Raw genomic sequence first — 13,984 nt, forward strand, 5'->3', positions numbered from 1 at the left:
GCGTCTTTTAGTTCTAAAAACGCAAGGCGCACAGCCCTGCCTTTTTTGGTGACTTTTAATGAAAGAGCAGTGTGCTGCGGTTTTTTTATGTTGCTAAGCAACGACCAAAACAGCTGTCCTGTCAGTCAATTCAAAGGATTATAGCGCGAGCGCTCTAACTTAGTTTTTTGCTGTTAAGTAAACTGTCGTATTAGCAGAAACCCTAAATAATACAGCGCCGGGTTACCCACGATAGACACCAAAGGTTTCTCCTCCATTTCTTGCAGTCTCCGGACTTTTTAAGCAACGGTAAACTTTCGCCATCACAACAGAAGACCCGCATCTCCATTCATTCGATTGGACAATGGAAAAGAACGCGAATGACGTTGGGTGTTTTTCCGCTCAGAGTTTATTTATTTTTTTTCAACTTCAGGCGCTCAGAGCGCTCCTGCAAAACGCGAGGCGCAGCAGCCGGGGGCGCATAAACAGGGCACAGAACGCTCACTGCCAACAGAAAACCATTCAAAAGAGGCGCCTCCAACTGCAAAAACGCGTCAAGATGGTCCTCATCTCGTCATGCATCAGAGAAAGTGAAAATTAAATTTGTCACAGGGGTGGTTGGAATTATTCACAAACACGTTAAAAATATTTACTGAACGCTTCTTTCTTTTCACTTTTGTTTTTACTGCATTATCATAATCAAAGGCTGTATATAACTTAATATAACCGTACAAAACCAGTAGTTCTGTGTGCAATTAGACATTGAGCACCCCCATATTGGCAAAATGGTATGATGCTCGTTTCACCCGCGAAGATTCGACTGTGAGATCGGTGGTCGAATCAGGCTCCGCATATCGATGCATCGAATCTTCGACTATTCGGGGACAGCCCTAAAGAGAATAACTATTTATTTTAAAAACAGCAATGAAGAACATGCTAAAATCATAAAAAAATATGCATCTTAAAAATGTTCCAGCCTCTTCGTCAGCTTCATAAACTAGGGAAAAAAATCCTTTCCCTTCACGAAAGAGTAAGCAAACTGCGAGTGACAAATGCATTATAAGCCAATTGAACATAATATGGAACTTAAAAGAAAGAACAATCATATGTATATCAAGAAGCAAAATTATATTCAAAAATAAAACTTTTAAACATTGTTCTTTGGGGAGGAACTCCAACTTTGAGTTGATCTGAATCTCACAGTTGAATCTGCTTGTTCTGAAGAAGAAGATGAACTTTATTCACTGTAGAAACTTTAGATAATGCTTCTTTGTCATGTCATTTGTAATGACTGATTAGGACAAAATTATCCAGATATTTTATTGCTTGATGCATTATTGTGTTTCATCCGGTCAGGATGCAGCATCCAATCTGAAAGTGCAGGATCTGAAGATGATCTACTTGTGCTTTCTGTGTATGACTGTGAAGAGCAGATGAATGTTCGAAGCACTTCCCAAATTCAGTGCAGTGATACAGTTTCTCTCCAGTGTGGATCCTCTCATGTCTTTTCAGATGTGTTGACCGACTAAATCTCCTGTCACAGTGTGAACATTTATAAGGTTTCTCTCCAGTGTGGAACCTCTTATGTCTTTTCAGGTCTCCTGACTGATTGAATCTCTTGTCACAGTGTAAACACTTAAATGGTTTCTCTCCAGTGTGGGTCCTCTCATGTATTTTCAGATTTCCTGACTGATTGAATCTCTTGTCACAGTGTGAACACTTATAAGGTTTTTCTCCAGTGTGGATCCTCTCATGCAGTTTCAAACTGCTCGCTGTAGTAAAAGTCTTCTCACACTCAAAGCACATGTACTCTCCCACACCAGAGTGTATTTTCTGATGTTCTTTCAAATGTTGTAGTTGTGAGAAACTCTTTCCACACAAATGACATGAATGTGGTTTCTCTTTTGTATGAACTCTCATGTGCTTCTTCAGGTATGGAGCTCTCAAAAACACTTTGTCGCATTGATCACATGAGAACAGTTTCTCTCTAGTGTGAACATTCATGTGTGCTTTACATTGTGCTGATTGTGAGAAACTCTTCTCACAATGATCACAAGCAAATGGTTTATCTCCAGTATGAACTCTCATGTGTGCTGTAAGGTGTCCCTTTTGTGTGAAACTTTTCCCGCACTGATCACATGTGAACGGTTTGTCTCCAGTGTGAATCCTCTCATGTTTTTTCAGATTTGATGACAGACTGAATCTCTTGTCACAGTGTGAACATTTGTGAGGTTTCTCTCCAGTGTGGATCTTCATGTGATGCTCAAGACTTGATTTCTGTGTGAAACTCTTTCCACACTGAGTGCAGGTGAAAGACTTCCTGGCTCTTCTTTTCTTTAAATCTTTCTGTTTGGTTTGAGAGCAACTCAAAGGTTTTTCTCCAGGTTTGACATGACTTTTCTCCTCACCTTCACTCAGTTCTTCATTCTCATCGATTTCTTCAAACGACTCTAAATAAAAGTAAAAATGATTCATTTTCTATAAGTTGTAAAAACAGAGACATATGGACATATGTAAAGTAGAAAATGATCATACAAAATGTAGGTCATTTTGATGCATTTTTATTAATTATACATCCCTGACGAAATTTACATGAATGAGGTTCGTTTATTTTCAAATTATTATTTTTAAAAGCACTGTAGGCAAAAATGCAGGTTTCTACAGAGAGAATTAGTAAATATGTATAATGCACTACAAAATAATCGAACAGAAATTTAGCGAAGTGTGGTAGAGGTATTAAAGAAAAATTTTACGTTTCTCATATGCAACAGAAATGGCAGCTCTTATTAGTTGGAGTTTAGTTGCGGCAGAAATAATAGTCACAGTGTGGAGCCTTTATTATTTGATGCCTTTGCTATATTATTGCAGAGCTCTAAAGATTTTCCCTCTTACAGCAAATCTAAATCAGCTTGAAGCTCTATAACCATCAGCACTATTAATAAAGAAAGAAAAATAACCACCAACCTCTTTTTCCTTCATTATCTTCAGTGTGTTTGATTCTGCAGGGTTCTGGATCTCTCATCTTCTCTCTGTTCTCTTTAATAAACCCAGTCTTTGCAGATTCCAGCTCTTCCTTATATTATGATGCTCGTCTTCACTTGTAAACTGATGGAAATATTCCAGCATTTATTGCTGAATTAATGTGGGCGGAGCATTGTTGATGATGCGATTATTGTGGGAGGGGCTTCATAAGAATGGGAGGAGATAATATCACTTACTGCAGATCGTTTTCACAACCCAATTGAAATAATGTATTATTTTTATATATAAATAATGGTGAGAAAAACAAGATAAAGACAAAAATGCATCTATAGATTTATAACCAACAAATCAGTATGTTGACACCAGATCTCCTGTAAACTTCCACTTAAAGCTCATTTTATTGAAGACATCAGCATAATAAATGAGGTGAAAACAGGAACTATTGACATGAAATAAAGAGTCTTTTCAGCAGCTCGTAATATTGATGAGCCTCAGATCACCAGTCGTCAACAAGACATTCAGGATCATTAGCAGATCATCTCATTTAATTCTGAATGTTTGCTGTTAGAAACTGATTATTTGAGTCAGCATATACGATAAAAGCTGTTTTATCCACTTCACATTGGGAGAAATAATAGTAATGTCTTTGTCTAACACTTAGGATAAAGACATTACTGTCATTTCTCACAATGTGACACGAATAAAACATCGATAATACAAAAACGCAGTAAATAACTATCCTACAACACCATAGCCTACATGTCCATATGCATCTTAATATAATTTGATTTTGTTAAAAACTACAATAATTGCAATAGAATAAGTACATTTTACCGTTTTTTTACAGTCTTCTAAGGTGAGTTGGGCAGTTTGTTTGTTTGCTTGATTTCAATGGAACGCTTTAATATAATCATGAATCTTCTTTTAATTGTGAAACTAAATTTAATTGTTTAATTGTTGTTTTCATTGGAACATATGCTGCTCCATGCAAACGCAAAGCATTATTCCATGTAGCTTTGCAACTGGCCGCTATGCTTCTCTTCGTCCCTTATTAGTGAGGCAAGAAAGATCTGTCTCATTCGTCTTCACTTTCCTTAATTTTCGTATTAGTGTGGATTGATTAAACTCATTATTCCTTTTATCAACAACTCACGGTTATTGTCCAGTTTTATTTTATGTTCATTCTGTCTGTATCAGGAATAACTTTATTTCTGTCATTTGCTTTTATGGATTTCCGTGATTTTTTCCTTAATACATGTTTTGAAATGCCTTATAAATTATATTTCTTCACACGACTGATATTGAGATTTGACGACATTATTAGGTTTCACCCCTGATATCAATACGTTTCAAAGAGTTTGTTTCCATTCAAACCATGAGGTTTCATGAAGTCAGAACAATTACTTTGAAATGTAATTATTTTAAAATAAACTGAATTGATTATTGTCTCCATTTCACCACACAACAAGCAGAAAGAAAGTAGATGGAATAACGATAAACTGTGTGTAATCCTTGTTGAATAATATATATATATACAAACAACATTTTCTGTAGGTCTACTTTTTCAGTTGTTTCAATTATTTGAATGTATCAATGTATTTTGTGAGAAATAACAGTATTGTCTTTCTTTAGTGCAGTTTAATAGACTTATATCATATACCCTAACTCAAATAATGTGTTAACAGCAAAAACTCAGAATAAAGTGAGATGATCTGCTGATGATCCTAAATATCTTGTAAATGAGTGTTGATAGTCTGAGGCTCATCAATATTAACAGATGCTGAAAAGACTCTTTTCTTTGTGTCAATAGTTCCTGTTTTCAGCTCATGTATAATGCTGATGTCTTCAGATCTCCTGTAAATTGTCTAATTTCATTGGTGTTGACAGATTGAAAGTATTTGTTGGTTACAAATCTGTACATTCATTTGTTTTTGATACCATTATTTAAATTGGAAAAAAATATATATAACGTGCTGCGTTAACGTGAGACTCTTATCGGGCGATAAAAAAAAATAACGCCGTTAATCTATTCTAAAAGTTGGGTTGGGAGCTGGGTCTAAACTACGTAAGCTATGATGACTTTAACTTTGATATTTTAGTGCGGATGACGTATATCTAGTCGAATTGCAGTGTAGAGGGCGAGAACGAGTCTTCAACTTCTGTGAAATTACCACATCAAATGAGACGTGCAAACATGGATGCAGCTATGAAGCAGAATCAGGGCAGGTGCGTTGCTAGATCCGTTTTACACCCGGGCACGTGCCTCAGTGAAAATCTCAAATTTGAGTTATAATTTACTTTGATAATCCCGAAATAAAGACATTAAACTATATGCAACAACTGAAGTGAAGCTTCTAAAAGCAACACAGTTTAATCGAAGACTATGCACGTAGAAATCCATTCCCGTCTTTAGCGCCTTTTGCAGCCTTTTGCGCAGGAGCACTTGGTTACACAAGTTTGTATGAGTAATTATGTTGTAAATGCAATTGTCAAGCAGTTTGTGATGCATTTTGGAAACAGGAGATGAACCCCTGGTCTAATGCGCCACCTGGCACGTTCTCAAAGACTTACTTTTAGTCATTATTTGTGTAGCACACATATTCTGAAAATGCCTTCAGCAGAAATCAAATTAGCCATTTTAATCTAGATAAATTTCAAGATTTAATCAAGATTAAAAAAAAATAATCTATGCCCACCCATAATATGCCCGCCCCTAACGGGCACTCCAGCTGGTGATTGTGACAATATATATATATATATATATATATATATATATATTGTCACAATCACCAGCTGGAGTGCCCGTCATCTACATTTACATTTACATTTATTCATTTAGCCGACGCTTTTATCCAAAGCAACTTACAATTGGGAATACAACAAGTGATTCATCCTAAGGAGGCAGATCAACATAGGAAGTGTTCAAAAATACCATATATCAGGCGTTGTTAGAAGAGTGCAGGCTAGAAGGAGAAGATCAAGAAAGAGAGGAAAAACAGGCTAGAAGGGAGGATTTTTTTTTTTTTTTTTTTTTTTTATTGAGTCAGATAGTGTCGAAAAAGATGGGTTTTCAGCAGTCGCTTGAAAGCTGTTAAGGAGTCTGCATTCCAGATAGGGGTGGGAAGATCATTCCACCAGGCAGGGACATTGAACGAGAATGTTCTGGACAGTGATTTAATACCTCTCTGTGGTGGTACAATGAGGCGTCTTTCACTAGAGGATCTCAGTCTTCTGGAAGGAGTGTAGATGTGCAGTAGTGAATGGAGGTAGGCAGGTGATGATCCGGTGGCTGTCCTATATGCCAGCATCAGTGTCTTGAATTTGATGCGTGCTGTAACCGGTAGCCAGTGCAGGGATATGAAGAGAGGTGTAACATGGGCCTTTTTGGGCTCGTTGAAGACCAGTCGTGCTGCTGCATTCTGAATCATCTCCAGTAGAGGGCACTCCATCCCAGACGGTGTTCACTCAACCCACCATGCTTTGTCCTTATGTGTCATGTTCTCATTGGTTCTCCTGCATCCATGTGTCCGTTCCCCATTGGTTGTTTCTGTCATGTGATCCCTTGTGTTTGGTATAAAGGCTTCCCTTCCCCCTCTGTCTGTACTGATCGTTGTTTCGTGTTTAACCTCCCGAGTTCCTAGTTCCTGTGTTACTGTGTTTTTCGACCTTGGACTGTTTTCTTGTTTTTGTATCTTGCCGCCCGCCCTGACCTTCACGCCTGTTTACTGAATGAATGAATGAATGAATGAATGAATGAATTACCCTTTCGAATTTCCCTTGTTGTTCTTGTTTGCTGATGTTCGACCCACCAGCAAAAACAGCCTCGGCCCTCCGTCGCTCCGGCTCCGCCGTGGATCTCCGGATCTCCATCTCCGCCTTGGTCGCCAGAGCCTTGGGTTCCACCTTGGCCCTCCGGATCAAGATCAAGATCATCGGCTTTCCGTCTCCGCCTCAACTCCACCACCACCTGCTCCGCCTCCGTCGGTCGGCCCCATGGAGTCGTCAGCCTCTCCTCCACCATGGCCCCTCCCTCCATCGGCCCCACCGTGGGATTACGTCATGGCTGTGTTCTGGGTCCCACCTGGCTTCTCCTGCTCCAGCTCCCTCCTGTCACCTCCTTGGCTCCTCCCTCCATCATCACCTCCATGGACATTTCTGTCACCATTCTGGACTTCATCTCTTACCCTCCTCCCGGGAGTCCGTCCTCCGCCGAAACCCCCTCCTAAGACTGTTTGATGTTTCCCGTTTGTCGGGAGGGGGAGATAATGTCACACCCCCGGACTTTCATGTTGGTTTCTCCCATTCTCCTCCGCAGTTCAGAGTGTGTTTGGTTTCTCCCTCATTGTCTGCACCTGTATGTGTAATCAGTCTGTCGATTTAGTGTGTGTGTGTTTTCCCCTCAATGCTGTCGGTCTTTGATGTTTTCTCCTAATGTTCCTGTGTCTCCTGTATTCCGTTGGATTTATTAAATGTACGTCTTTTTACTACATCGTTGTTCATGTGTTCCTGCCTAGATTGTGACACAGTTCACCTTTTATTTTTATTATTTTTTTGCATTCATATTCTGAAATGTGAAACAAATTTAATTTAATGAAATGAATATAAAACATCAATTTGTAAATGCACCAGTGCATGCACAGATTTACTGTTTTATACACAATAAGATACAATAAGAACATGAACAATGGAACAAAGTAAAACAAACTGTCAAATACAATAAAACAAAATAAGTTTTAAATTTTTCATGGAGGTGTACTTGCATTACTGTTCAGGTAAGTAATATATCATACAAAAATAAATCTGATTGAAAAAACTAAATGTGCATAACTACCACTGTATAATTTGATAAATTAGTACTTATTAAAACTAATGTTTTTTAGATTAAGAGCTGTGAGTGATTTTGTTGTTTGATTAATATTGCTGGCCAAATCTTTAGAAGGTGACTGCATATATTGACATCAGATTTTCACGTTCACTTAAGACATAAATTCTGTTTAAGTGAGTACTGTCAGGCCCTTTTGACATTTTGTGTGTATTTAATCATTTGGACGCCCACCCAAAGCTCAAAGTGTAATTTCTTGTCCGTTTTTAACCTCAAACACACAATTCACTCTTGGGAACAGCGTCTTTCGTGTGGATTATTGTGCTTTCAATCTTCTATCATGTTAACATGTTAGCAACAGTAAATACTGAATTTTACAACAATCACTGCTTGTGCTGATTCTGATGTTAATTTTGGGTTTTAGGGAAAAACGAATGTGCACCGCTGTGAAGAAAAATAAGCTGCATTAAACGCAGTTAGCTTTGAATAGTTTGCTTAATATCTTATCCAGTGTTGGGGAAAGTTACTTTTAAAAGCAATGCATTACAATATTGCGTTACTCTTTAAAAAGGTAACAAATTATGTTACTTAGTTGCTTTTTATCGAAAGGGAAGGGCTTGCCTGTTTGTTTTTAATACTAAAAGTTCTATGTTTGGCAAATGTAAAACCTCTTCACACCAAAAGCCTCAGGCTTAGAGAAAAGTAAATTCACGATGTTGTTACATATCCTTGCGCTTTTTAAAGTGGGTATACGCAAATCCTTGACCTTTTCTAGTGGGTATTTTAGAAAAGTTTATTTTTTCCTTTTGTTGTATGATTATCATTAATGATACAGACAGCTGCAGGTTCATTAGGCTGCTGTCACTTTAATAACTAATGCATGGATCCAATATACTGACACATCAGATTTTGTCCGCTTTACCTCAAACTCCTCATCATAATAAACAGAAGCTAAACTTGAATTCGAAAATAAAATAGTATAAAATGCACAGTACTAGTTTCACGTATCTGGTCTATCCTGTCAATCATGAACTCTTGCACCACACTTCATGGACTTCATTTCCCACAAGCCACTGCACTAATCACTGCATTCACCTGCTCTCACTTTACTGATTACCGCTCACAGCTGCACCTCATCACACTGACTGCATTTAAGCTTCTCACACACACAGCCACTCTGCGAAGTCTTATTGTTCCGTATGGTCTGTATTTCAGAGCGTTTCTTCCCGAGTTTGTTTTCCCTGTGTTTTGATTCCTGGACTCCCTCCCGTGTTTGATTCTTGCAGCCAGCCCCGACCTTTCTGCCTGTTTTTTGACCACGATTTCTGCTTGACCCTTTGTGTTTGTTTGTTTGATTAAATGCTGAAAATGGATCCGAACGTCTCTGACCCTCCTTGTGACAGAAGACTTCGGCGCTACAAGGACCAGCAGCGAGTATGGTGTCATCCGATTCCAGCACGAACACCACGGTGCAGATCATGCTTCTCAAGCAGGGTGAGCGGACTATTGAGGATTATGTCATGGCCTTCATCGAATTGGCAAATCTGTCTTCCATGGATGATCAATGCCTGATGATTTTCTTCTGTGGAGGACTCTTAGAGTCATTGGCTTCCCTCATGCCCATGTTTGAACCGGGCTGGACTTTACAGTATTATATGGATTTTGCTCTTTTGTTGTGTGGCTCTCCTTTTACTGTGGGAATTGTGGAGAAAGACCATTTTCCCACAGTAAGTTCCAGCTCAGAGCCACAGCATAAGATGTCTGCCAACCCAGAGCCTGTACGCAAGGTGGCTGCCGCCACACCCAAATTTGCACCCAAGACTTATCAAAGATTAATGTCTAGCGTGGAGGACCCACCGCTGCTGTCGGCTCGAGCAGCTGGTCTCCCTACCAGCCTTCCAGAGCCTCTGCTGGTTCAGCCCAGCCTTCCAGAGCCTCCGCTGGTTCAGCCCAGCCTTCCAGAGCCTCCGCTGGTTCAGCCCAGCCTTCCAGAGCCAGAGCCTCCGCTGGTTCAGCCCGGCCCTCCAGAGTCTCCGCTGGTCCCGCCCCGCCTTCCAGAGTCTCCGCTGGTTCCGCCCGGCCTTCCAGGGTCTCCGCTGGTTCTGCCCGGCCTTCCAGAGTCTCCGCTGGTTCCGCCCTGCCTTTCCAGAGCCTCCGCTGGTTCCATCCAGTCGTCCTGAGATTCCTGTCTGCCCGGTTCTGGTCACGGAGCTCATGCATGGACTGTTCCCACCCTCCCTGCTGCTCCAGTCCCACCACCTCTGTCTCCTGACAGTCCCTCTGCTCACCCACATCCCACCTTCGGTGCAGAGGACTTGCCGTGGGACTGCCAGTCTCCATCGGTGTCCAGACTGAAGGATCCCTCACCATCACCTCCAGTCTCAGAGTCCTGGACTCCACCTCGGCCCTCCGATCCTGTGGCTCCACCCCGGCTTTGTGCTCCCTCGTCTCCGTTGTCGGCCGTCGGCCCACCAGCTCCTCCGGGCTCCATTGTCTCTCCGGCTCCGCCCCGGTCAGTCGTCGCCCCACCTTCGCCTCTGGATTCTACTCCTCCGGCTGCGCCTCGTCACTCCGTCCTGCCAGCTCTGTGGACCTCCTCCCTCCCTCCCTCCCTCCCTCCCGTGGGCACAGCCTCGATCCTCTGTCACTCTGGCTCCGCTGCGTACCTTCGGACCTCCATCTCCACCGGGGTCGCCAGAGCCTTGGGTTCCGCCTTGGTCCTCCGGATCCTCCGTGTCGCCCAGGACCATCGACTCTCCAGTTTCGCCTCGGGCTCCACCTGCTCCACCTCCGTCGGTCGGCCCCAGGCAGGAGCCAACCCTTCCTCCACCATGGCTTCTCCCTCCATCGGCTCCGCCTCAGTTCGTGGTTCCAGTACCCCTACATGGACCTGGCCCTCCATCCCTCCCCCTGTTCCGCCTCCGCTCCACCACCCTCCAGGTTGTATTAGGTGGTTAGAACGTCTGGAAGCCGCTCCTTGGGGAGGGGCTCTGTCACTTATCTGGTCTATCCTGTCATCATGAACTCTTGCACCACACTTCATGGACTTCATTCCCCACAAGCCACTGCACTAATCACTGCATTTACCTGCTCTCACTTTACTGATTACCACTCACAGCTGCACCTCATCACACTGACTGCATTTAAGCTTCTCACACACACAGCCACTCTGCGAAGTCTTATTGTTCCGTATGGTCTGTATTTCCGAGCGTTTCTTCCCGAGTTTGTTTTCCCTGTGTTTTGATTCCTGGACTCCCTCCCGTGTTTGATTCTTGCTGCCAGCCCCGACCTTTCTGCCTGTTTTTTAACCACGATTTCTGCTTGACCCTTTGTGTTTGTTTGTTTGATTAAATGCTGGAAATGGATCTGAACGTCTCTGACCCTCCTTGTGACAACTAGTGCAAGAGAGATCTCACTTCTGTATTGCAAATAATAAAAATTGAATAGAAACAGTTGTACAATTAGTGTGACTGTCATGCCATTGGATTGTAATTCGCCTTGTTTTTTTTTCCCAGTGTTTCCACCGTTGGACTGTCTGTATTGGTTTTTCCTATGCCCATATTTGGTCTACCTGCTTGTTAGTGTTATTTCCTTGACCTTTCTGTGTAATAAGCACCCCCTTATGAGTTTGGTTCTGTTTTAATCTATGTGTGCTGTTATACCTATGTCTCCTTTGTTGTGAGTGTTCTACAGCCATTTCTGTCTATTGTTACCCAGCCTGAGAATTTATTAAAGATTTTGTGTGTACTTCTATTGTTGCGACAGAGATAATGTGATAGTGTTTCTGTGGCAACACTAAATTGTAAGTGTATTTTCTTAATTTTCCCAGTCCCCAAAGCAGAACTGATCATGCCAGAGCTTATCAATACTACAGTCTTTTGTAATTTAGCCCCAGGGTTTAATACCTGATTCAGGTATTGATTCCTACATAAAAAAGAAGCACAGAAGAATCGGTTACAAAGCTACATGACAGTATAAGAGAATAACTATTTATTTTAAAAACAACAATGAAGAACATGCTAAAATCATAAAAAATTGCATCAAAAAAATTGACAGCCTCTTTGTCAGCTTCCTAAACAAGAACAGTTTGTAAAAAAAAAAAAACAAATAAATAAATAAAAATACTTTCCCTTTATGAAAGAGTAAGCAAACTGCAACTGACATAAATGCCAATTGAAGCCAATTGAACATAATATGAAACTTAAAAGAAAGCCCAATCATATTTATTTCAAGAAGCAATATTATATACAAAAATAAAACTTTTAAACATTGTTCTTTGGGGAGGAACTCCAACTTTGAGTTGATCTGAATCTCACAGTTGAGTCTGCTTGGTCTGAAGAAGAAGATGAACTTTATTCACTGTAGAAACTTTAGATAATGTTTCTTTGTCATGTCATTTGTAATGACTGATTAGGACAAATTTATCCAGATATTTTATTGCTTGATGCATTATTGTGTTTCATCCGGTCAGGACGCAGCATCCAATCTGAAAGTGCAGGATCTGAAGATGATCTACTTGTGCTTTTTTTTGTATGACTGTGAAGAGCAGATGAATGTTTGAAGCACTTCCCACATTCAGTGCAGTGAAACGGTTTCTCCAGAGTGGATCCTCTCATGTGTTTTCAGATGTGTTGACCGATTAAACCTCCTGTCACAGTGTGAACATTTTTAAGGTTTCTCTCCAGTGTGAATCCTCTCATGTCTTTTCAGGTCTCCTGACTGATTGAATCTCTTGACACAGTGTAAACACTTATACGGTTTCTCTCCAGTGTGGGTCCTCTCATGTCTTTTCAGGTCTCCTGACTGATTGAATCTTCTGTCACAGTGTAAACACTTATACGGTTTCTCTCCAGTGTGGGTCCTCTCATGTCTTTTCAGGTCTCCTGACTGATTGAATCTCTTGTCACAGTGTGAACACTTATACGGTTTCTCTCCAGTATGGATCATCTCATGCAGTTTCAAACTGCTCGCTGTAGTAAAAGTCTTTTCACACTCAAAGCACATGTACTCTCCCACACCAGAGTGTATTTTCTGATGTTCTTTTAAATGTTGTAGACGTGAGAAACTCTTTCCACACAAATGGCATGAATGTGGTTTTTCTTTTGTATGAACTCCCATGTGTGCTGTAAGGTGTCCCTTTTGTGTGAAACTTTTCCCGCACTGATCACATGTGAACGGTTTGTCTCCAGTGTGAATCCTCTCATGTTTTTTCAGATTTGATGACAGACTGAATCTCTTGTCACAGTGTGAACATTTGTGAGGTTTCTCTCCAGTGTGGATCTTCATGTGATGCTCAAGACTTGATTTCTGTGTGAAACTCTTTCCACACTGAGTGCAGGTGAAAGACCTCCTGGCTCTTCTTTTCTTTGAATCTTTCTGTTTGGTTTGAGAGCAACTCAAAGGTTTTTCTCCAGGTTTGACATGACTTTTCTCCTCACCTTCACTCAGTTCTTCATTCTCATCGATTTCTTCAATCGACTCTAAATAAAAGTAAAAATGATTCATTTTCTATAAATTGTAAAAACAGAGACATATGGACATATGTAAAGTAGAAAATGATTATACAAAATGTAGGTCATTTTGATGCATTTTTATAAATTATACATCCCTGAAGAAATTTACATGAATGAGGTTCATTTATTTTCAAATTATTATTTTTAAAAGCACTGTAGGCAAAAATTCAGGTTTCTACAGAGAGAAGTACTAAATATGTATAATGCACTACAAAATAATCGAACAGAAATTTAGCGAAGTGTTGTAGAGGTATTAAAGAAAAATTGCCTAATTTTACGTTTCTCATATGCAACAGAAATGGCAGCTCTTATTAGTTGGAGTTTAGTTGTGGCAGAAATAATAGTCTCAGTGTGGAGCCTTTATTATTTGATGCCTTTGCTATATTATTGCAGAGCTCTAAAGATTTTCCCTCTTATAGCAAATCTAAATCAGCTTGAAGCTTTATAACCATCAGCACTATTAATAAAGAAAGAAAAATAACCACCAACCTCTTTTTCCTTCATTATCTTCAGTGTGTTTGATTCTGCAGGGTTCTGGATCTTTCATCTTCTCTCTGTTCTCTTTAATAAACCCAGTCTTTGCAGATTCCAGCTCTTCCTTATATTATGATGCTCGTCTTCACTTGTAAACTGATGGAAATATTCCAGCATTTATTGCTGAATGAATGTGGGCGGAGCTTCATTGATG

At 40.5% G+C, this 13,984-nt stretch overlaps 1 pseudogene; it reads right to left on the reverse strand.

Annotated features, from left to right (window-relative positions):
• Positions 1–1,323: 1,323 nt before the first annotated feature.
• LOC141341432 (uncharacterized) lies at positions 1,324–13,843 on the reverse strand (annotated as a pseudogene).
• Between the last annotated feature and the right edge of the window lie 141 nt (positions 13,844–13,984).

This window comes from Garra rufa, chromosome 1 (genome assembly GCF_049309525.1).
Source record: "Garra rufa chromosome 1, GarRuf1.0, whole genome shotgun sequence".
NCBI classification, from domain to species: domain Eukaryota; kingdom Metazoa; phylum Chordata; class Actinopteri; order Cypriniformes; family Cyprinidae; genus Garra; species Garra rufa.